This window comes from Suricata suricatta, chromosome 13, assembly GCF_006229205.1.
Source record: "Suricata suricatta isolate VVHF042 chromosome 13, meerkat_22Aug2017_6uvM2_HiC, whole genome shotgun sequence".
NCBI classification, from domain to species: Eukaryota; Metazoa; Chordata; class Mammalia; order Carnivora; family Herpestidae; genus Suricata; species Suricata suricatta.
Genome location: NC_043712.1, coordinates 61,278,121 through 61,303,510, shown reverse-complemented (window position 1 = coordinate 61,303,510; position 25,390 = coordinate 61,278,121). Strand labels below are relative to the sequence as shown.

At 36.4% G+C, this 25,390-nt stretch overlaps 1 protein-coding gene across 1 annotated transcript in view; it reads right to left on the bottom strand.

The window, feature by feature from the left end:
- LOC115276244 (zinc finger protein 782-like) overlaps nt 1–25,390 on the bottom strand; it is a 60,053-nt gene that overhangs the window by 18,782 nt on the left and 15,881 nt on the right. The gene's annotated exons all lie outside the window — the stretch shown is intronic.

Sequence of the window (25,390 nt, the reverse complement as noted above, 5' to 3'; positions counted from 1 at the left end):
GAGTCGCAACCAACTGAGCCACCCAGGTGCCCCAGTAGGGTGGTTTTTTAACCTCCACATTTTTGGAGGCTTCCCAGACTTTTTTCTGTGGTTAATTTCAAGTTTCATAGCATTGTGATCTTAAAGTGTGCATGTTATGATCTCAATTCGTTTGTGTTTATGGAGGGCTGTTTTATGACCCAGTATGTGATCTATCTTGGAGAATGTGCCATGTGCATTGGAGAAGAAAGTGAATTCCCTACTTCAGGATGCAGAGTTCTAAATATAGCTACTAAGTCCATCTGTTCCAGTGTGCTGTTCAGGTCCATTGTTTCTTTAGTGATGATCTGTATGGTTGACCTATCCATTGTTGTAAGTGGAGTATTAAAGTCCCCTGCAATGAGCACATTCTTATCAATAAGATTCTTTCTGTTTGTGATTAGTTGTTTTATGTATTTGGGTGCTCCCAAATTCAGCGCATAGATGTTTATAATTGTTAGCTCTTCCTAATGGAGAGACCCTGTAATTATTATATAATGCCCTTCTTCATCTTTTGTTACTGCCTTTAAAGTCCAGTTTGTCCAATATAAGTATGGCTACTCTGGCTTTCTTTTGACATCCAGTCGCATGTAGGTATTTCTCCATCCCCTTACTTTCAATCTGAAGGTCTCTTCAGGTCTAAGAAGAGTCTCTTGTAGACGGCAAATAGATTATTTTGGTTTTTTATCCATTCTGCTACCCTGTATCATTTGATTGGAGCATTCAGTCCATTTACATTCAGTATCATTACTGAAAAATGTGGGCTTAGATTCATTGTGTTCTCTGTAGGGTTCATGTGTGTATTGATGTCTCTGGTGTCTTATATTCCTTTCTATATTTCTCGCATAGGGTCCCTCTTAGGATTTCTTGTAAGGCTGGTTTGGTGGTGATGAATTCTCTCAACTTTTGTTTATTTGGGAAAACCCTTATCTTTCCTTCTATTTTGAATGACAGGCTTGCTGGATAACGGATTCCTGGTTGAATATTTTTTCTGTTCATCACATTGAAGATTTCCTGCCATGTTTCATTAGTTAGGTCTGTAACCACTCTGATAGGTTTCCCTTTGTATGTTAGGGCTCTTTTATCCCTAGATGCTTTCAGAATTCTCTCTTTATCTTTATATTTTGCCAATTTCACTATGATATGTCGTGCTGAAGGTTGGTTCAAGTTACATCTTAGGGGAGTTCGATGTGTCTCTTGAATTTCAATGTCTTCTTTCCCCAGATTAGAGAAATGTTTGGCTATAATTTGATCAATCACCCCTTCAGAACCTTTTTCTCTTTCTCCCTCTTCAGGGAGTCCTATGATATAGATATTGTTCCGTTTGATTATATCACTCAGGTCTCAAATTCTCCTTTCATGTTCCTGTATCAATTTTGCTCTTTTTTTCTCAGCTGCCTCTTTTACTATAACTGTGTCTTCTAATTTACCTATTCTCCTCTCTGCGTCTTCAATCAATGCAGTGGCAGCCTCCATTTTATTATGCACCTAATTTATAGCCTTTTTAACTTGTCACTATTTTGGAGCTCCCTAGTCTTTATAGCAATAGCTTGTCAGATGTCTTCTATGTTTTTTTCAAGCCCAGAAATTAATTTTATGACAATTGTTCTAAATTCTTGTCAAGTTATGTTGCTTGTGTCTGTTTTGAGCAGTTCTGTAGCTATGATTTCTTCCTGGAATTTCTTTAGAGGAGAGTTCTTTTATTTCATCATTTTGGCTAGCTTTCTGTCTCTTGTCAGTTTTAAAAGCTCATTCTGCACTGTGCGCCTGTTAGTATTGCTCTATTAAAGGAGGATCTTTGACTGTCGTTTCAGGAGATGTTCTTTTAATGGTGTCTCTCAGATTCTCTTATTATGCCTCTTATTAATTTTTCCCCTACTCCATGCTATTTGGGACTCTCTACCATGTGTGCTTTGGCTTGTTTCTTGAGGTAGCCCTGAAAAGGAAAACAGACAAACACACAGGGTATAAAAGCACACAAATGCACAGACAGATCAAATAAACAAACAAACCAACAGGGGAAAGAAAAAAAAAAACAGAAAAGAAAAGAGGACAGGATAGGAAAAAAAGAAGGCGGGGTGGGGGGTTGGGTGGGAGGACAGAAACAGCCAAGATAAAGGGCAGTCTAAGAGCATAAAACCTGCAGAGGGGAGAGATAAGCATGAGATAAGGGAAAATATATCTGGAAGGCAAGAGTTGATCTAATCACAGCAGTGCATCAATGTTGGTCTTTTCCAGACTCCAGGGGGGAAAGGGAGAAAAGAAGGAAAAAGGAAAAGATAAAAGATAAAACAGTGGAAAAATAAAAAAATAAAAAGAAATGAAAAAATATCAAAATAAAAAAATAAGAATAATAAATAAAAAGCAGCTCTCCTGGGCGGATTGGGGTGGCTTGTGTAGGTATGTTGGTTCTCAGGGGCTGCTCTCTGAGGCCCCACCTTAGTGGTTGGGGGGAGGAGAATGGCAGTGCCCCTAGGCCCCCTCAGACCATGCGTTGACAGTCACTCTTTAGTCCGACCTCCCCGTGCCACAGGCATGTCAGATTGCTTTGGTTTTCTAAGCTCCGCCAGGTTTCTAAATCCTAGTTCATGCACTTTAATGCTGCCATCACAGTTAAAAAGATCTCCTGCAGGCGAGCGGCTTTCTAGCCGGGACTGAATAAAGGCACTGGGGAGCCAGCTTTTTCCTGGCTCCACCTCACGTCAGTGAGCTGTCGCGCCCGCGGGAGAACAAGGCCGCTGAGGGGGACGGATTTCTTACGCGTCCAGCGGCTACAATTGGGATGTTTGTGTCTCTCCCTGCCGGGCTGAGGCCTCCCCTCTCCAGAGATCACTCTATGAGCATTTACAGTCTCTCCTCTTTCTTCCCCTTGGCTCTCCGCTGCCATCCCACGCAGTGCCCTGCATGGCCGGTTCATGCGTGGCTCTCTACGGTTGTGTGCTGCCTCTGGGCACACGGCCCTCTGCGGGTCCAGGGCCAAGTTTCCGGGCACCTTCTCTCCCGGCTCCATCTTGGGCCTGCATTCCCTCCCCCAAGTGTCCGGCCCCAGTTCGCACTCACTCAGGCATCCATGAGGCTGTTATCAATAAGAAGTCTATGCACACACCTCTGTTCTTGGAGATCAGAATATTGTGGCTTTTAATTCTTCTCAGTTTGATAGTTGCAGGTGGGTGGAGATTTCAGAGCTACCTACTTCTCTGCCATCTTGCCGCTCCTCCTCCAAGGTTTTTCTGGGAATGTCTTAATCTCTCCCTAGTTTTATGGATACAAAACTGTCACTTAACAGTTTATTTCTTTTAGCACTTTACATATCATCCTACTGCCTTCTCTTCTCCAATGTTTGTAGGAAGAAATTAGCTAAAACTGTGCTGAAGACTCCCTTGTAGTGATAAGTTACTTCTCTCACTGCTTTCAAGATTCTCTGTCTTTTCACTGATTATGTGCCTCAGTTTGGATCTCTTTGCTATTATCCTCCTTGGAGTTCATTGAGCTTGTTGGATTTGTAGATGCAGGTCTGTCATAAAATCTGGAAGGATTTTTGGCCATTATTTCCTTAAATAACTTCCTCTTTCTCTTCTCCTTTTGGGACTTCCATTATACATTTATTTTATATATATTTTTTTTAATGTTTACTATTTCTGAGAGACAGACAGAAAGTGAGCAGGAAAGGGAAGAGGCACAGAATCTGAAGCAGGCTCCAGGCTCCAACCTGTCAGCACAGAGCCTGATGTGGGTCTCAAAGTCACAGACCACAGGATCATGACCTGAGCTGAAGTCAGACACTTAACCAGCTGAGCTACCTAGGCGCCCTGATTTTGGTCATTTTTCTTTATTGATAGTGTCCCACAAGTTCCTTAGTCTCTGCTCATGTTTTTTCATTCTTTTTTCTTTGTGCTTCTCAGATTCAGTAATTTCAATTGTTCTATATTCAAGTTTACTAATTCTTTCTGCCTACTGATTTCTGCAGTTGAAGCCCTCTAATCAGTTTTTCATGTTAGATATTATATTTTTCAACTGCAGAATTTGCTTGGTTCCTTCTTATTATTTCCATTTCTTTGTTGATATTCTAATTTTATTCAAATATTGTTTTCCTGATGTCCTTTAGTTATTTTTCCATGTTTTCTCTTAGCTCTTTGGTCATATTTAAGCTAATTATTTTTTCATTAAAAAAATTGTTTTAATGTCTATTCATTTTTGAGAGACAGAGTGTGAGTGGGAGAGGGGCAGAGAGAGAGAAGGAGACACAGAATCCAAAGCAGGCTCCAGGCTCTAAGCTGTCAGCACAGAGCCTGATGCAGAGCTCAAACTCACAAACTGTGAGATCATGATCTGAGCTGAAGACACCCACAGACGCCCCTAAGGTAACTATTTTAAAGCATGTGTCAATTAAGTCTAATATCTAGGCTTCTTCAGAGACAGTTTCTTTCAGTGAATTCTGTTCCTTTCAATGAAGTCATTGTTTCTTGTTTCCTCATGAGACTTGTGACTTTAGCTAAAAATTGGGCATTTAATTCTTAATGTGCTAACTCTGGAAATTAGATTTCCCCTTTTGTCAGGGCTTCCTATTTTTTTAAAAAAATTATTGGAGGATAGAGTAGTGTTTGGGACATTTCCAAATTATTTTTGTGAAGTCAGTTATAGTGGGCGATTACTGAAGACTGTTTCTTTAGTTATACTCAGACTAATACGTTTTTACACAGATTTCCTTGAATGTTAGGAGCTAAAACAAAGAAAAAATTAAAAAACAATGCAAAAAAGAGAAAAGCGGTCTCTAGTCTAGTCTTTGCAAATTGTCTCTACTCTGGGGCACTCCCTTACTACTTATTTAGGTTTTCTATGAGCCTAGAAATCAGCCCTAGGAGAAAGCTGAAGATCCTGTCCTGGATCTTTTCTGAGTATGTGTCTTGCCCAAGCATATATATGGCTATAAATTTGCCCATGTTCTCAGCTACTTTTGCATGTCCTAATTTTCTGGAGTCTTGAACCAGCTTCTCCTCTGGGTCTTAGAAACCCTACTGTGTATTTCCACTCATAGACTGTTATCTCAGGCATGTGCAGATTTGCAGTCTACCTTATAACTTTTAAGAGCAAGACTCAGTTGCTTTTCCTGCCTGCATTCTTTATTATGTGAAATAGATAAGCACCTTGAGTCAGTCCTCCAGGTATCCCCCATACAGGTCAGAGCAGCTAACAATTTGCAAATGAAGTGTGTTCTTCTCCCTCTGGTCTGCAGGAGGACCTAGGAACTAGGCTGCTGTCTGGTTAAGACCAATACCACCACTGCACTGGGTAGGTTGAGAGGTAGGAGCAAGTAAAACACTACAAAACCTACTTGGCATTTTGAAGATGGCTTTTTCTTAATAGTTTTTGTTTGGTTACAGTAAACCTTGGTTTCCCAGAGATTTCACAAAGTTGGTTCAGATAGTTTTTGGGGTTTTTTTTGTTTGTTTGTTTTGATGTTTCTATGGAGAAATGAGAGGCTACAATTTCCACCATTTTGCTGACATCACTCTTACATATATAAAAACTCATCAACAATCCCAGCTTCTCTATTTTTGTCCTACCTTTTACCTTCTAGAAGTTCTTGTTTTGCAATTTACATTTAGGTCTATAACTCATTTTAAGTTAATTTTTGTGTAAGACATGGGGCCTGAATTTGAGTTCATTAAAAAAAAAAAAAAGGATATGGACATCCATTTGTTCCAGCACTACTTAACAGAAGGCTATCCTTTAAAAAATTTTTTTTTAATATTGTTTTTTATTTATTTTTGAGAGAGAGAGAGACAGCGCGAGTAGGGCAGGGTCAGAGAGAGAAGGAGATACAGATTCTGAAGCAGGCTCCAGGCTCTGAGCTAGCTGTCAGCACAGAGCCCCACATGGGGCTCGAACCTACAAACTGTGAGATCATGACCTGAGCCGAAGCCAGACGCTTAACCGACTGAACCACCCAGGCGCCCAAGGCTATCCTTTTAAAAACAATTTTTTAAATTTATATTTATTAATTTTTGAGAGAAAGAGAGAGAAAGAGAGAATGAGAGACAGGCAAAGAATCCCAAGTAGGCTCCATGCTGTCAGCACAGAGCCACAAGTGGTGCTTGATCTCACAAATTGTGAGATCATAACCTGAGCTAAAATCAAGAGTCAGACCCTTAACCTATCTAGCCACCCAGGTACTCCAAAAGACTATCCTTTCTCCATTGAGTTGCTTTTGCATTTTTTACACTTTTGTCAAAATTCATTCAATTAGATTTGTGTGGATCTATCTGGTTTCTCCATTCTCTTCCACTGAATAATAAAAGTATTTTCTGCCAGTATCTCATTGTCTTAATTACAGCAGGCTTATACTAAGCCTTGAAACTGGAAAATATAATTCTTCTAACTTTGTTCTTTTTAGATTTTTCTCTATGGGAGGTCCTTTGATTTTCCATATAAAATTTAGAATCAGTTTGTTACTAAGAACTTCCTGGGATCATGATGGAGATTACCTTGAATCTTAGATCATTGTTCAATCCATGAATACAAAACATCTCTCAATTATTTTGATGTTCTTTGATTTCTTTCATCAATGTCTTATGGTTTTCTGCATCTACATCTTGTATTTTGCTAGATTTATTACTAACACTTTCTTTCTTTTTGTGCAACCGTTACTTAAAAAGAAAAGTGACGTTCCAATAGTTCATTTGTGAAATACAGGAAAGCAGTAACTTTTGTAAATTGACCTACAATCCTGTAAAGTTACTATATTGCTTTTATTTCCAGAAAAAAAAAGCTTGGAGGAGTTCTAGATAGAAAATAATGTCACCTGAGACTAAGATAGTTATATTTCTTCCTATTCAATATGTATGCTTTTCCTTTTTCTTCCAGTAAGACACCGAATAAGAGTAATGACAAATGAAAACTCACCTTATTCCCTAACTTAGAGGGAACGGGTTCTGCCCCCTACCAGTAAATATGATATTAACTTTAGATTTTTCATATATGCCCTTTATTAGGTCATTATCTTTGTATTCCTAATTGTTTCAGTGGTTACTTTTTCTTCATGGTGTCCTAGTCCATTTGAGCTGCTATAACAAAAAATGCTATAGACTGGTTTTAAACAACAACCATTTACTTCTAATGGTTCTGGAGGCTAGAAGTCCAAGTTCAAGGAGCTTGTAAACTCAGTGTATAGGGAGGGTCTGCTTCCTGTTTCATAAGTGGCTGTCTTTCTCACTGTGTACTCACATATTGGAGAGTGTGAGTAAATCTCTGGGGTCTCATTTATAAGGGCACTAGGGCCATTTTTGATGGCTCTGCCCTTATGACCTAATCATCTCACAGAGGCACCACCTCCAAAAAGGGTTGAGGGCTAGTATTTCATATGACACGGGGGGGGGGGGGGACACATTTCAGTCTACAGCAAATGGCTTGTAATTTTATAAAATGTTTTCTATTCTCACACTGATATGATCACATAGTATTTCTTATTATCTGTTAGTGTGATGATTTACACTGACCAGCTTATAAATTTAGAATCAACTTTACATTTTTATAATGAAATCATTTTGGATATATTAGTCTTTTATATATTGCTGGATTTGGTTTCCTAATATTTATAAAATATTTTTAAATTTATTTTCACAAAAAATATTAGTCTGTAGTTTTATTACTGGATATTTGAGTAATACTGGACTCATAAAATGGTTAGAAATTGTTCCCCTCCCTTTTACTTTACTGCAAGTTTGTGTAGGATTGGTATTTCTTAAAAGTTGGTAGAATTTACTGATGAAATCACTTCCATCTGGTGTTTTCTAAGAGATTTTAGAGTCTATATTAAATTTCTTTTATAGATAGATATAGGACTACTCAAGTTATATATTTCATGAGTACATTTGGAAGTTTGTGTTTCCTTGAAACACAAGTAATCCAAGTAATCATATATATGGGCATATAGCTGTTCATAGCATTCCCTTAGATTTTTAGCATCTGTAAATTTGGTTGTTGTGACTCTTCTTTCATATTTGATATTGTTAACTGGTGTTTTCCTCTTTTTGTTAACCTGGCTAGAGGTTAATCAATTTCTTAATCATCTTGAAGAATTTTGCTTATTTTGCTGATTTTTCTATTGTTTTTCCTATTTTCAATTTTATTAATTTATGTTCTAATTTTTATTATTTCCTTTTCCTGCTTTCATTTGTTTCTTTTCCCTAGTGTCCTAAGGTAGAAAGTCCAGTTACTGATTTTAGATCTTTCTTCTGTGTACTTAATGGTATAAACTATTGAGTACTGCTTAACTGCATCACACAAATTTATTTTCACTTAAAAATATTTTCAGAATTTCTCATGGCTTATTTGATGCATTATTTAGAAGTGTGTTAATTGATTTCTAAATATTTAGGAATACTCCAGCTATCTTTCTGTACTTGGTTTCTTATCTACTTCTGATATAATGTGAGAATATATTTTTAATTTCTATACATTTAAATTCATTAAAATATGTTTTTTGGCCTAGAATGTGTTCTATTTTGGTGAATGTTTCATGTACACTTTAGGAGAATGTGTATTCTTCTGTTGTTGGAATAGCCTTCATATGTGTCAATAGATTCAAGCTGGTTCCTAGTGATGTTCAGGCCATCTATATGCTTAGTAATTCTCTGCCTTCCTGATCTATCAATACTAACAGAATAGAGCTTAAGACTCAAAATCTAACAGCAAGTTTGTCTATTTGTCTTTTTGGTTTTATCAGTTTTTTACCTCATATATTTTGAAGCTCTGTTTGTAGCTGAATAAATATTTTAGAACTGTTATGTCCTCTTAGAGAGTGGATCACTTATATCCATATGTAATGTTCTGGTAATGTTTAGTAAGTGTGTAATGTTTGGTAATCTTCCATGTTTTGAAGTATATTTTCTCTGAAGTTAACATAGTTTAATTTACTTTTGATTAGTGTTAGCATGGTATATTTTTCTCTATTTCTTAGCTTTTAACCTTTCTGAGTCTTTAAAGTGTATTTCTTAAGGTCAGCATAGAGTTCCCCCCTACCTTTTAAAAAAAATCCTATCTCACAATCTCTTTTACTTCATGTCTTTAGACCATTCATATTTGTGGTGACTTACTGATATAGTTAGATTAAATTTTTGTAACTTTTCTATTCATTGTATTTATTCTTTGATTTTCCCCACCAATTCTTTCTTTCTTTCTTTCTTTTCTTTTTTTTTTTTTGCCTTCTCTGCTTTAAAGGAACATTCTATATGAATCCATTTTATTCCTTCTCTTGGTATATCATTTATACTTCTTTTAAAATCTTTTTAGCAATTTCCTATTTACATGATACCTTTGAAAGTAATATTTGTCCATCTTAAAACAACACCATAACCATACCACATATAGTGCAAGCACCTTACAACAGAATATTCCTATGGCCCTTGCCATCCTTTATGCTAATGTTGTCATTAACTTATTCATATGCTAAAATCACCTCACTGTTATTGTTATTACTACTATTATTGTTGTAAATTGTATTCTGGACATTCTAGACATTATAAGATTCTAGATCTTTTTCACCTTCAGTTTTAGTACACCTCCTCTGACACCATGGCAGTTGGAGAAGAGAGGGATACTGTTTCCTACTGCTAGAGGTTTGGAGTCCAAACCTTAGCCTCTACTGGCACCATGAGGTAGGGATTAGAGCCAGTGTTTGCTGACCCACTGACCAGTGGGGAAAGTCCTGCCTCTCTACTTGTCCTCTTCTGACATCATCCCACTGGAAAGATGGAGGAGTACTTTGTTACTGCAGAATGGTGGTAGAAGTCAGTCTTTACTGATAGAGGCACACCACTTTTTCCTCATATTGTACAGTTGAAGTAAAGCAACTGTCTAAAATTTTCTTTCTAAGCTGTCCCTTTCCTTTTGGTTGCCTAGAGAAAGCAGTCTTTACTGGGAATTTTTTTGTCTATGCACATTGGCTTGCACAGATTGGCTTGTCTGAGTTGTTGATTTCATCCAGGACTGAATTTAGATGCATTATGCAAAAATAAAAATGAAGAAACTGGGTTCTGAGACACTGGCCATTCCTTTGTTCATTCCACTGGTCAAAGTCTTCCTATGTTTGCTTTATACTTAATGTCTAGGGTTTAAAATGGGCTTAAGTGAGGGACAGAGTGAAATGTATCTAATTAATCTTATTTGGAACCATCAGTCTCTAAAATTTTCACACTTAAGAACTGCTTTTAAATTTAGTGTAGTTTTAAAATATGCTAAGTAAACTATTAAAAGGTATATTCAAAGTCTCATTTCCATTCTTGTCTCCTCCATTTATTCCCCTCTTGTTGTACTTTTATTACTGATTTTTCTTCTAGTGCTTCGTTTTTGCAAATATAAGCAACTACATAATTCCTGTCTCTCTTTCTTACTCAAAAGGAGCTTTCTATACACACTACTCTGTTTCATGCTTTTTGACTTTATACGGGAATATTACTCCTTACCTACGTGTAGATTCTTATTCACATGATGAATGCATAATCTTCATTTGTGGGTAGATGCGACCCAAGTTTATTAACTAGTCAATGATAAACACTTGGGCTGTTTATATTTTATTGTTATTACCAGCAATGGTGTAATGAATAACCTTGTATATATATTATTTTGTACCTGTGCAGGTAGAGCTTTAAGATAAATTCTTAGAGATGAGATTGTTGGGTAAAAGTTAATGCATCTGACTTATAGTTCTTAAAGGTAAATGTAATTGTCTTACTATCTTACTTAAAACATTCACTGGCTACTGATCACTTAAAAACTTCAGGATATGGCTTCAAGAAAATATATTATCTTCTTTTTCACATCTTGTGCCACATGATCTCTTGCTTTCTTTGTTCCAGTCTTGTTAATTTGTTTTAGGACCCTGTGCTCACTGTGGTACTTGTTCTTTTCCGTTTGGAATGCTCATATTTCCTTATTTCAGTTATTCCTACACTTTCCTTAAAGATTTGCTGAAGTATTGTTTTATCTTAACCTTCCTTTTTCTTTGAGTTTGAAAACTTACATAGAAATCGTTAAGTAGTCCAGTGAACCCTTTCTCCACCAAGCTTCAACAAATAGCACACTTTTTTAATGGAAAGGTTTCATTAAGCTCTCTGAAGTCAAGTACTGCAATTAGAAAAACTGTATTGTGTACTTTTGCTTCCTGGTGCTTATCAAATTTGTAGAGCTGTATTTGCTTATATAATTTAATTTTAATTTCCCCCTAGAATGCTGAGCTTCCTGAAAGCAGATATTCTGTATTTTGTTCATAATTACTTTTCTAGGACTTAGTCAAGGGCTTGGCTAAGTGTTCAAATTACTCTAGGAAAATTAAAGGCTATACTATTAAATAGCCTGAGAATTGCACAGGTGTCTACCAACTACTGAGTATGAAGTAAATAGTTATGTTTTAAATATATTTGTTCAAGATCACATACTGTAATCTATCAATGAAAAAGATACACTAGGAGATATAAATGAAGAATTTGTTTTAGTGACTTGATATACAATTTGTACAATGCAGCTAAAGGAGTGCTGAGAGAGAAATTTATAGCACTAAATGTTTACTTTAAAAAAGAAAAAAAAAAGTCTCAAATCAGTAGGGGTGCCTGAGTGGCTCAGTTGGTTAAACATCCAAGTTCAGCTCAGGTCATGATCTCCTGGTTCATGGATTTGAGTCCCACATTGGGCCCTGTGCTGATAGCTCAGAGCCTAGAGCCTGCTTCAGATTCTGCATCTCCCTCTCGGTCCCTCCCCTGCTCGTGTTCCTTCTCTCTCTCAAAAACAAACATTAAAAAGTATAAAACAGCACAAACAACCCAACTTCAGCAGAAGGAAAACTCAAGAGCAAAAATCAATGAAACTGGAAACAGAAAACAATTTTTAGAAAATCCAGTAAGAGAAGAAACTAGATGAAAATAATAAAACTGACAAACTTCTAGCAACCACTGTTGCTAGAAAAAAGAAGAAAAAAGAAAGAAAAAAGAAGACAAATTATCAATATGACATATAAAATAAGGATATAAAAAACAGAACCCACTGGCACCAAGATGATAACAAAAGAATAATACAGAGAACTCTATGCACATAAAGCTGACAAATTAGATAAAATGAACTAATTGCTAGGAAAGCAAAAATACTATAATTAACCTAAAAGTGATAATTAAATTGTCCTATAACTATTAAAGAAACTGAATTTGTAATTTAAACACACAAAAGAAATCTCCAAGACCAGATACTTTTGCTAAAGAATTCTACCAAACATGTAAAGAAGAATAAATATAATTTTCACATAATCTCTTCCAGATAATAGAAAGGTGAGAACAATTTCAAACTAGTTTCATGAGAATACTAACTATAACTATAAACCTATTTGTCTCATGAATAGAGATGCAAAACTACTTTAAAGATATTAGCAAACATGGGACACCTGAGTGGCTCAGTTGGTTAAGCATCTGACTCTTGATTTTGGCTCAGGTCATAACCTCATGGTTTGTGAGTTCAGGTCCTGAGTTGGGCTCTGCACTGACAGTGCAAAGCCTGCTTAGGATTTTCTCTCTCTGCCCCTTCCCTGGTTGCTCTCTAAATAAATAAACAAACAAACATTAAAAGAAATATTAGCAAACAAAATTTATCAATAAAAAAAGAATTATATGACATGATCAAGTAAGGTTTATACCAAGTATGCAAGGCTGTATTTTCAGTATTTAAAAATCATTCAATATAGTCTACCACATTAATGAGATAAGAAAAACTATTAAATTACAGCAAGTAGATGCAATCAATGTTTTTTGACAAAATTCAATATCCATTCATAAGAAATACCTCTGAAAACTGGAAATAGGAGAACTAGGAGAGATTCTCAGGTTGATGAATAATGTTAAAGACCTCCTGCTAAATAATATAATCTGGTGAAAGACTGACGTTTTCCCTCTAAGACTGGAAACAAGGAAAATATATCTGCTCTTACCACTCCTCAGAAAGTTCAGCAAGCTCTCCGCACAAAAGGACATATAAAAATATTCTATAAATTAGCAACTGATTAAAAAAACCAAAGTAAAATACAATGTCATTTACAATACCTCAAAATAATTAAACACTAAGGTATAAGTTGAATAAAACATTTACAGGACTTTTATACTGAAAATTATAAAACCCTGATAAAAGAAATCAAAAATCTAAATAAGTGTATATGGTTTGTTTATAGATTGTAGCATAGTACAGACATTAACTCTTACAAAATTGGTAACTGACACATTAAATGTAACTGCCAGAGCAAGCAAGATTTAAAAAAACAACAGAAGACTTAAAACAATGTTGAAGAAGTATGATTTGGGAAGCATCACTCTACCTGATTTAGAAAACCCAGAAACTGACCCATGAAAATACAGCCAGCTGATTTTTGACAAAGGAAAAAATTCAGTGGAAGAAAGGTAATGGTGAGGACAAACAGATATCCACAGGCAAAAAAAATGAACTCAACTTAAATTTCACTATATAGAAATTAACTCAAAATGCACCATTAATGTAAATGTAAATGTAAAATGACCTAATTTTTTAAATTTGGAGAAAACCCTTGGACCAAAAACTTGGTGAACATTCTTAGACACAACAACAAAACACTCTCCTAAATTAGACTTCATCAAAATTAAAAATTTAGACTCTGCTAAAGACTTCATTAAGAGGATGAGAAGACAAGTCACAGACTAGTATAAAAATGTACAAATCATATACTTGACAAAGAACTCATATCTAGACTATGTAAACTCACAAAATTCAATAGTAAAGCAACAGCAACAACAACAATATGAAGTAAGAGAAGGGAACACATTCAAACTCATTTTATGAGGCCAGCATTACTCTGATACCAAAACTAGACAAGAACACCATAAGAAGGAGAATTGCAGGCCAATATTCTGAATGAACATATATAGTCCTCAACAAAATATTAGCAAACTGAATTCAACAACATATTAAAAGGATCATATAGCATGATCAGGTGAAATTCATTCCAAAGATGCAAGGATGGTTTAATATTTGCAAATCAATAAGTGAGATATGTCATATTAACAAAATGAAGGATAAAAATCATGTGATCATATCAATATGCAAAAAAAGTGACAAAATTTAACATCTATTTATGATAAAAAAATCATCAACAAAAGGGCACAGAGGGAATGTATCTCAACATAATGAAAGCCATATATAACAAGCCCAGGGCTAATATCATACTCAATTGTGAAAAGCTGAGAGGTTTTCCTCTAAGATCAGGAAAAAAGATGCCCACTCTCACTGATTTATTTAACATCCTACTGGAAGTCCTAGCCACAGCAATTAGGCAAGAAAAAGAAATAAAAGGCATCCAAATCAGTAAGGAAGAAGTAAAATTGTTGCTATTTGCAGATGACCCATTATACATAGAAAACCCTAAAGACTCTACCAAAAAACTGCTTGAATACATGAATTCAGTAAAGTTACTGGACATAAAAATCAATATACAGAAAACTTTTGTGTTTCTATACACAGACTATCAGAAGAAACCAACAAAAACAATCCCAGTTACAATAAAAAAATAAAATACCTAGGAACACATTTAACCAAGGAGATAACCTATACACTGACAACTATAAGACATTGATGAAAAAATTAAATAAGAGAAATTAATGGAAAGATATCCTGTGCTCATGGAGTAGAATAATTGATACTGTTAAAAAGTCCATACTACCAAAGCAATCTGCAATCCCTATCAAAATTCCAATGGCATTTTTCAACTAGAAGAAACAATTCTAAAATTTATATGGAATCACAAAAGACCCCCAAAGAGCCACAGAAATCTTGAGAAAGAACAAAGCTAGGGGCATCATGCGCCCTGACTTCAAACTATATTACAAAGCTGTAGTAATCAAAATAGTATGGTATTGGCACAAAAACAGACACGCAGATCAATGAAATATCCCAGAAATAAACCTATGCATATATTGTCAATAAACTCATTACAAAAGAGCCAAGAATATACAATAGGGAAAGCACAGTCTCTTAAACAGGTGTTGGGAATACTGGACAGCCACATGCAAAAGTAAGAAACTGGACCTTTATCTTAAACCATATACAAAAATTAACTCATAATGGATTAAAAACTTGAATTTAAGACCTGAAGGCATAAAACTCCTAGAAGAAACAAAGGCAGCAATCTCCTTGACACTGGTCTTGGTGAGGATTGTTTTAGATTCAACATCAAAAGCATAGCAACAAAAGCAAAAATCAAGTGGGACTTCATAAAACAAAACCTTCTGCACAACAAAGGTACGATCAACAAAATGAAAAAAGCAACCTATTGAATGGGAGAAAATACCTGAAAACCATATATCTGTTATGGGATTAATATCCAAAATATATAAACTCAACACCAAACCCCAAACAATTCATTTAAAATATTGGCAGGGGTACCTAGGTGGCTCAGTCAGTTAAGCATCTGACTTTGGGTCAGGTCATGAAATCATGGTTCATGAGTCAGAGCCCAGTGTCGGCCTCTTGCTGACAGCTCAGAGCCAGGAGCCTGCTTTGGAGTCTGTGTCTCCCTTTTTCTCTGCCCCTCCCCTGCTGTGTCTCTCTCTTTCTCAAAAATAAATAAACATTAAAAAAATAACAAAATAAAATATGGGCAGAGCATCTGAATAGATTTTTCCAAAGAGAACATATAGATGGCCAATAAGTACATGAAAAAATGCTCAATGTCATTAATAATCAAGGACATGAAAATCAAAACTACAATGAATTATCACCTTATACTTATTAGGATGGCTATTATCAAAAGGAAAGGAAATAAGTATTGGCAAGTATGTGAAGAAAAGGAAATCCTTGTGCACTTTTGGTGGGAATGTAAATTGGTATAATCACTATGGAAAACAGTATGGAGGTTCCTCAAAAATTAAAATAGAACTACCATATGATTCAGTAAAGCCAGTTCTGAGTATCTGAAGTATCTGAAGAAAATGAGTATCTGAGTATCTGAAGAAAATGAAAACATTAACTAGAAAAAATATATTCATCTCCATGTTCACTTGGTATTATTTATAATAGCCAAGGAAATAGAAACAACCCGAGTATCCACTGATAAGCAAATGGATAAGAAAATATATTTATATAAATTTGTACTTATTTATTTAGATGGGCTTTTATTCAGCCCTAAAAAAGAATGAAATCTTGCTATCTGTGACAACATAAATGGATCTTGAGAGCATTATGCTAAGTACAATAATTCAGACAGAGAAAGAGAAACAGGATATGATCTCACTCATATGTGGGATCTAAAAACAAATTAAAACCAAGTGCATAGATACAGAGAACAGATTGATGGTTGTCATAGGCAAGGTTAAAGGGGCTTGAAATACGTGATGGGAATTAAAAGGTAGAAATTTCCAATTATAAAATAAATAAGGCATGAAAATGTAATCATAGAAAAAAGTGAAGAAGACTCCAGTGTAAGATAGTCTTAGGAGGCCCCACCTGTTGTTTCCCAATAATGATCTAACAACTATCCATTGATGAAAATAGATCTGGGTCAGCTCTACAGTATAATTAACACATTGTAGCAACCTAGTAAGTGCAAAAATCGAGAACAGTGGCATAGAAAAGCACAGAAAACATCTTACATGTATCACCCCATGTTCTAGCATGGCACCCTTTGGTGCCATGAGGAATTCCCTCAGCCATATTCCTTTGTTAGGGAAAAAGAAGACCAGAAAGGACCTATGCTGCATTTGTTACCAACGACCTTAACAGTCTTCATCTTGCAACTTTCTCCAATAAGGACACCTATAGTCTTTGCTAGTGCTGCCCAGGGTCCATGCTATTGCGTCCCTCTGGAGCAGGAGACACTACTGTTTTTCCTCTGGGGCTGAAGCCATGGTACCCTGGCAACACCACGCATATGCTTGAGTCCTGGACTTTGGTGCTGCCATTCTGTGTGTCTGTACCCTGGCACCAAAAGAGAGCCTCATGGCATAATATCCATCAGTGGGGAAAAGGAGACCAGGGGTGTCCAGCAGCCTTTGTCACCAAGGACCCCAGAAGCTCTTGCTGCTGCTGTAGACATAGACAGCCTTCACTGCCAACAATCTCCAGTGCTGACTTCAGCTAATGGAGCTGCCCTGAGTCCACACCATGCTGCCCACCCCTGCCAGGGTTGCAGCTTACACACGCGACCCAACTAGCCCCCTCATACCCACCCTTAGTAAAGTCTTTCTTTACTGAATCCAGTCTGTTACAGACAGCTTTAAGCTTAAAAGAAGTGAATGCTCCTACAAAATACATCAGCACTAAACTACAAGGAACATGGAAAACCAAACAAACATGAGACTACCAAAAGAAAGGAATAAATTTACAGTAACCCCAAAGCTATGGAGATCTACTAATTGGCTGGCAAAAAATTAAAAGTAATTGTTTTAAAAAGGATCAGCAAGCCAAAAAACATACATAGACAGCTCTGTGAAACCAGGAAAACATTTCATGAACAAAATGAGTAGTTCAACAAAGAGAAATCATAAAAATTAGAAACAACAACAACAACAACAACAAATTCTGGGGCTAAAGAACACAATGAATATAATAAAGAATGTCAACAGCAGACTTCATCAAGAGGAAATAATCTGTAAACCTGAAGATAGGTCATTTGAAATTATCTAGTCAGAGAAGAAGAAGCAATGAAAAAGAGTGAAGAAAACCTTTGGGATTTATGGGACACCACCAACAAAAGAACAAATACACTCATTCTAGGAGTCTCAGGAGAAGAGAGAAAGGAACATAAAGTTTATGTAAAGAAATCATGGCTAAACAGGTCTCAAATCTAGGGAGGAAAATGGTCATCCAGATTCATTAAGCTCCAAGGACCCTAAGATCAATTTATTTTTTTATTATAGTTTATTGTCAAGTTGGTTTCCATATAACACCCAATGCTCATCACAAGTGCCCTCCTCCATACCCATCACCCATTTTCCCCTCTCTCCCATCCCCAACAACCCTCCGTTTGTTCTCAGTTTTCAAGAGTCCCTTATGGTTTGACTCCCTCCCTCTCCTTAAATATATTTTGCCCTTCCCCTCCCCCATGGTCATCTGTTAAGTTTCTCCTGTTCCATATATGAGTAAAAACATATGGTAAGATCAATTTAAATAAAAGCACACCAAGTCACATTATCATCAAATTGTCAAAAGTCACAAAGAGAATTTTGAAAGCAGCTGGCAAAAAGCGACTCATCATATAGAAGGTAAGACTATCAATAGATTTCTTAGCAGGAACCCTACAGGTTAGGAGACAGTTAGGATATATTCAAAACACTAAAAGAAAAAGCCTTCCAACCAAGAATACCATACCTGGAAAAATTATCCTTTACAAATGAAGAAGAGATAAAGTCTTTCCCAGACAAACAAAAACCAAGGGAGTCTGTTACCACTAGATCTGCCTTACAAGAAACACTTAATCAGAGGAGTTCTTTAAATCAAAATAAAAACACAAAAGTATATGAAAGCATAAATCTCTTTAATAAAAATACATAAACACAGAACAACATAACACTGTAATTGTGGTATGTAAATTACTTTTAACTAATTTTAAAATTTATTAATGGGTATATAATATGAAGAGAACTCTGACAAGAACATAAATTGTGAAAGAAAAAGTAACAGAGTTTTTATGTGCAACTAAGGTTACGTTTTTATTAATTTAAAATAGACGGTTTTATGCAATTGTCAAGCTAACTACAAGCAAAACACCTATAACAGATACACAAAAGATTTAAAAAATCTAAGCAAATGGCATAAAAAAATATTTAAATAATAAATACAGCAAGACAAGAAAAGGAACCAAAATACCCTGCAAAATAGACAGAAAACAATTAACAACATGGCATAAATCATCACCTATCAATAGTTAAATATAAAAAGATTAAACCCCCAACTTAAATGGCATAGAATACCTAAATGAATAAAAAAAAATAAAAACAAACAGGATCTATAGACAGGCTGTCTACAAGCAACTAATTTTAAATTTAAAGACATATATAGACTGAAAGAGAATGGATGGAAAAAGATATTTTATGTAAATAGTAAATAAAAGAAAGCAGAGTGGCTATACTTATGTCAACAAAATGGAAATAAAGTAGAAAAACTCTCCACAGACTAAGTCACTATATAATGATAAGAGGATCAATTTGACAGGAAAATATCACAATTCCATACACACCTAACATCAGAAGTGAGTGTGCACACAACACGTTTAGGCATATCTCAGTTTATTGTGCTTTGCTTTATTGTACTTCACTCATATTGCATCTTGCATAAATTGAAGGCTGGTGGCAACCCCCCACTGAGCAAGTCTGATGGTGCCATTTTTCCAATAGCATTCACTCACTTTGTGTCTATATCACGTTTGCTAAATCTCAAAATATTTCAAATATTTTCATTAGCACATCTAGGGAAGATGGCAGAGTAAGGGAACCCTAAGCTCATGTCACCCCATTGACACAACTAGATAGCACTCACATCAATGTAAATAACCCAGAAACAACTGAGGACTGGCAGAACAAACTCCACAACTAAGGGTAGAGAAGATGCCACATCAAAGAGGGTAGGAAGGCCAAAGATGCAGCTGGGAGCTAAGTGGCCCATGGGACTGCCTGTAGGACAGGAAGGATGCCAAGAGTGTGGAGAAGGGAGAGAAACAGATGCACACTACAGAGTCCACATGGGAAAGATGAATCCCCGTAACATTTGGCTTTAAAAAACAGAGGAACTGGGACACCTGGGTGGCTTAGTTGGTTAAGCATCCAACTTCGGCCCAGGACATGACCTCATGGTTCATGAGTTCGAGCCCCACATCAAGCTCACTGCTGTCAGTGTGGAGCCTGCTTTGGAACCTCTGTTCTGCTCCCTATGCCTCACCTCACCTTGCCTCTCTCTCAAAAATAAATGTTAAAAAAAAAAAGCCAGAGAAATAAAATCTTCTAAGTTCATACAGTCAATGGGATTTAATACCTGGAACTTTAAAAGTCAGTAGCCTAACCTCTGGAAAAGCAAGGGGTTGAGATAAACTGAGTCCCCAGCCTTAAAAAGACAGCACAACGAGCAGTCCTGAAGTGATATCACATAGGAGTAGCAGTTTGAAAACAGCCTGGGGTATATAGGAGGGAATTTGTTTACTAATCTTGGAGCCTTTGCTGGAGAGACAGGGATCATTGGGAGACTTCTCCAGGAATAAAAGAGTTGGCAGGTGTATTTTTCTCCTGCCTCCCAACATAGCAACATGTGGGAACCAGCACAGTGCCAACATCCGCTCCCAAACTAACAGTGTCCTCCCTACCCCTGGTTTCCTGTGGACTCCCTCCCTCCAGCCAAGTACAGCTCTTTTCCCACAGAAGACACTTCCAAACCGCGTTAACATGGTGCATCGTACCCCCAACCTCCACCTCCTGCACTTCTGTGGATCCACCCCCTCCAATACACTTTTGGCCGGAGCTCATCCGAAGCGCTGCCACAACCCTGGCACTGTGCAAGCAGCCACACAAGGCCAGCAACACTCCACTGTAACTCCTGCCTCTGGAGAGGGAAAGATAATCACATAAAATAGACTATGGCCCCAGCATGGGCTGGGGCAGACAGCTGGTCTGACTGCAGGCTCCACCCACGACAGAAAGCTTCTCAGGAGACAAAACAGGGAAAGTAACCTGCAGTTCAGTGCTACTGCATCTCTGGCAAATAGCTGGTCTGATTCACGTCAAGCCCAAGGCAGCCCCAGAGTGACCACTAATACCACAGGGATCATACCCTGTGCACAACAGGCAGAGAGACATTGCAGACAACTGGACTGAAGGAAAAGGTGGCTCAGCCACACAGACAGCACAAGCAACACACATAGAGTCACCTTTGAAGCACCAGGTTCTGGTGACCAAGGGATACTTCACTGCAGGACACTATAGAACCTCTTCTTCATAAGGCAATTACTTTCAAGAGCAGGAAATGCAGCTTACTTTCCTAATGCAGAAACAGACATAGAGATTCAGGCAAAATGAGAAGACAGAGGAATATGTCCCAAATCACAGAGACCTAAGTAAAACAGAGGTAAATAATTTGCCTGATAGAGAAATTAAAGTAATGGTCATAAAGATAACTCACAGAACCTCAGGAAAACCCTTAAGAAAGAGACAGTAAACATAAAAATGAACCAATCAGAGATGAAGAACTCAATAAATGAAATTCAAAATACACTGGATGGAGGGATGCATGGGTGGCTTAGTCGGTTAAGGGTCCAACTTTGGCTCAGGTCATGATCTCATGGTTTGTGGGTTTGAGCCCCACATTGGGCTCTGTGCTGACAGCTCAGAGCCTGAAGCCTGCTTTGGAGTCTGTGTCTCCCTCTCTCTTTCTGCCCCTCGCCCCCCCACTCTGCTCTATCTCTCCCTTTCAAAAATAAAGAAATGTTAAAGAAATTTTTTTAAATATACTGGATGGAATGAATGGTAGACTAGAGAAAGGAGAAGAATGGATCAATGACCTGGAAGACACAGTAATGGAAAGCAATCAAGCTGAATAAGTAAGAGAAAAAAACCTAATAAAAATGAAAATAGATTTAGGGAACTCAGAAATAGCTGAAAACTCCCCAAACCTGGGAAGGAAATAAAAATCCAGACCCAGGAGACACAGAAAGTCTTGAATAAAAGCAACCCAAAGAGGTCTACACTAAGATACACAGTAATTAAGATGGCAAAAAGTAGTAATAAGGAGAGAATTTCAATAGCAAGAGAAAAGAAACCGTTACATGCAAGGCAAATCCCATAAGACTATTATCTGAATTTTCAGCAGAAACTTCGTAGGCCACAAGGGAGCAGAATGATATAATTAACATGCTGAAAGGAAAACACTTGCAGCCAAGAATACTCTATCCAGCAAGGCTATCATTCAGAACAAAAGAAAAAAAGTTTCCAAGAGAAACAAAAGCTAAAGAAATTCATAAACAATAATCTGCCTTGCAAGAAATGGGGCATTGGATGGCTCAGTCAGTTAAGTATCTGACTCTTGATTTCAGCTCAGGTCATGATCTCATGGTTGTAGGAATGAGCCCCATAGAGCATGCTGGGAATTCTCTCTCTGCTCCTCCCCCACCTGCTTTCATTCTCTCTCAAAACAAACAAACAACAACAAAAAAGTGTTAAAGGAGACTCCTTGGGTAGGAAAAAAAAAAAACCCTAAATAGGAGTAAGAAAAATAGGAAGCACAATGGGCATTAAGGAGGACACTTGTTGAGATGAGCACTGGATATTATACGTAAGTGATGAATCACTAAATTCTGCTCCTAAAATCATTATTACACTATATGTTAACTAACTTGTATTTAAATTTTAAAAAGTAGGAAGCATAAGCGCAGTAAAAATAAATGTATCTATAAAAATCAGTCAGTCAAGGGGCTCACAAAATAAAAGAATGTAAAATATGACACACATCTCAAATGGGATGGGGGGAGTAAAGAATGGATTCAAACTTAAGTGACCATCAACTTAATATAAACTGATATATGCAAAGGATGTTATATACAAATTGAATGGTAACCACAAATCAGAAATCAGTAATAGATATGCAAAAAATAAAGAGTAAGAAATCCCAGTACATCACTAAAGAAGCAAGCAAGCAGTGAGAGAAGACAGCAAGAGAAGGAACAGAGAACAACAAAAACAACCATAAAACAAGCAACAAAGAGGTATGTATTATACCTTTCAATAATTAAACTGAATATAAATGGAGTAATTGTTCCTATCAAAGACATAGGTTGACAGAATGAATAAAAAACAGGACCCACCAATATGCTGCCTACAATAAACTTATTTGAGACCTAAAGACACCTGCGGATTGAAAGTAAAGGGATGGAGAAGTATTTATCATTCAAATGGATGTGAAAAGAAAGCTAGGGTAGCAATATTTATTTTTAACAAAATACCCCTATTTATTTAATAAAAAAATAATTTTAATAGTGTATATATTTCTATATAGTATATATGTTTCTATATATAATACATATATATATTTATACTATATATACTATTTAATGGTATAGTATATTTTTAATAGTATATGCTGACTTTTTAATAATGAAGTCAGAAATACTATTTTATTTTTTTAGCTTTAAAAATTTTTTTAATGTTTTATTTATTTTTGAGAGAGAGAGAGATAGCGTGAGCAGGGGAGGGCCAGAGAGAGAGGGAGACACAGAATCTGAAGCAGGCTCCAGGCTCTGAGCTAGCTGTCAGCACAGAGCCCAACATGGGGCTTGAACCCATGAACTGTGAGATCATGACCTGAGCCAAAGTTGGACGCTTAACTGACTGAGCCACCCAGGCACCCCATATTTTTTTTAGCTTTTAAATTATAGTTAGCTAACACATAATCTAATATTAGTTTCAGATGTATAATGTATACCTGGATTCAACACTTCCATACAACACCTGGTGCTCATCACAAAAAGTATACTCCTTAATCCCCATCACCTATTTAACCCATCCCTCACATCCACTTCTGTTCTGGTAACCAGTGACAAAATACACTTTAAAACAAAGACTGTTAGAAAAGATTGTTCTTCATGAAAGGAACAATCCAATAAGAAGATATAACAATTTAAAATATTTATGCATCCAATATGAAAGCACCCAAATACATAAAGCAGTTAATAATAAACACAAAGAAAGTAATCAATAGTAACAAAATAATAGTAGGTGTCTTTAATACCCCACTTATATTAATGGATAGATCATCTAAACAGAAAATCAACAAGGAAATGGTGGCTTTTAATGACACATTGGACCAAATAGATTTAACAGATATATTCAGGACACTCCATCCTAAAACAGCAGAATACACATTCTTTTCAAGTGTACCTGAAACATTCTCCAGAACAGATCACATATTAGGACATTAAGCAACTATCAACAAATAAAAAAAACCACTTAAGTCATACAGTGCATCTTTTTTTGACCACAATGTTATGAAAATCAACCACAAAAATATCTGGAAAGAGCACAAATACATGACAGTTAAGTGAACATGCTACTAAACAAGGAATGTGTCAACAAAGAAATCAAAGACAAAAAAAAAAGAAAATGGAGACAAAAATGAAAACACAATGGTCCAAATTCCAGGATGCAACAAAAGTGGTTCTAAGAGGGAAGTTTATAGCAATACAGGTCCACCTCAAGAAGAAACACAAATCTCAAATAAACAACCTGACCTTACACCTGAAGGAGCTACTAAAAGAACAAACAAAACCCAAAACCAGTAGAAGGAAGGAAAGAATAAAGATTAGGGCAGAAATAAAGTTAACAGAAGCTAAAAACAATAGAAGAGAACAATGAAACCTGGAGCTGGTTCTTTGAAAAGATCAGCAAAATTGAATAGACCTTTACATAGAGTCATGAGAGAGAGAGAGAGAGAGAAAGAGAGAGAGAGAGAGAGAGAACTCAAAGAAACTCAAAAATGAAAGAGGAGAAATACAACCAACACCACAGAAATACAAACAATTATGGAAAATTATGTGCCAGCAAATCGGACAACCTAAAGAAATGGATAAATTCCTAGAAGCATATAACCTTCCAAAACTGAAGCAGGAAGAAAGACAATATTTGAACAGATCAATTACCAGCAGTGAAATTGAATCAGGAATCAAAAACTCTCAACAAACAAAAGTCCAGGACCAGACAGTTTCACAGGCAAATTCTACCAAAGATTTAAAGAAAAGTTAGTTAATACCTATTCTTTTCAAACTATTCCAAAAAATAGAAGTGGAAGGAAAACTTCTAAATTTATTCTATGAGACCAGCATTACCCTGACTCCACACACAAAAAAGAAAACTACAGGGCAGTATCTCTGATGAACATAGGTGCAAAAATCCTCAACAAAATATTAGCAAACCAAATCTAAAAAACCATTAAAAAAAGCATACACCATAATCAAGTGGGATTTATTCCAGGGTTGCTAGAGTAATTCAATATTCGCAAATCCATCAACATGACACATCACATCAATAACACAAAGGATAAAAACCACAGGATCATTTCAATATGCAGAAAAAGCATTTGACAAAGTATGACATCCATTCATGATAAAAACCTTCATCAAAGTAGGTTTACAGAGAACATACCTCAACATAATAAAAGCCATATATGAAAAACTCACGGTTAACATCATTCTCAATGGGGAAAAATGGAGAGCTTTTCTCCCAAGGTCAGGAACAAGACAAGGATGTCTAGTCCAGTCTCACCACTTTTATTCAACATAATACTGGAAGTCCTAGCCACAGCAATCAAGCAAGGAGAAAGGAATAAGAGGTATCCAAATTTG